Below are 791 nucleotides of genomic sequence, written 5' to 3' on the forward strand. Positions count from 1 at the left end.
GGAGGGGTGGTTGAACAGGACCCCGTGGTGTGGAGGGCTGGATGAATAGTAGACAGTGGAGGGGTGGTTGAACAGTAGCCGGTGGAGTAGCGCCCGGTGGAGGCTGGATGAACAGGAGCCCGTGGAGGCTGGAGGAGGTCGACGGTGGATGAACTGTAGCTCGTGGAGGCTGGAGGGGGTCGACGGTGGAGATGAACAGTATCCCGTGGAGTCCCGTTTTGCGATACGCCACACCCCTCCCGATGAACAGGACCCCCGTTTCGACCGTAGCGCTCCAACACAAGTCCGTTTCCTCCGTTTCGCGGTACTCCACACCCCTCCCGATCAACAGGACCCCCGTTTCGACCGTAGGAGGTCCGTTTCCTTCGTTTTGCGGTACGCCACACCCCTCCCGATCAACAGGACCCCTGTTTCGACCGTAGGAGGTCCATTTCCTCCGTTGTGCGGTACGCCAGGCCTCGTTTCCATCGCCTCTTCCGTCCAAGCCCTCCCGATGAACACGACCACACATTTCGTTCCGACCCAGCCGCGTTGCCTCCCGATGAACACGACGCATTCCGTTGCCTCCCCATGAACACGACGACGATGCTGTTTCTCCGTTCCGACCCAGCCATGTACACGAGCCCTCGCCGTACGTATGTGCGAGTAGGCGTTCGAGACCCCGCCCGTATGTACACATATGTGGCCGTATTTTCTTTCTTGCACCCTGGCCGCCTCTACTACAACACGTGCGCACCTCTACGTCCACCAATATATATGTACGTACACGTTCGCGACCAGAATGAAAACGC

Source organism: Triticum aestivum, chromosome 6A (assembly GCF_018294505.1).
Source record: "Triticum aestivum cultivar Chinese Spring chromosome 6A, IWGSC CS RefSeq v2.1, whole genome shotgun sequence".
NCBI lineage: Eukaryota > Viridiplantae > Streptophyta > Magnoliopsida > Poales > Poaceae > Triticum > Triticum aestivum.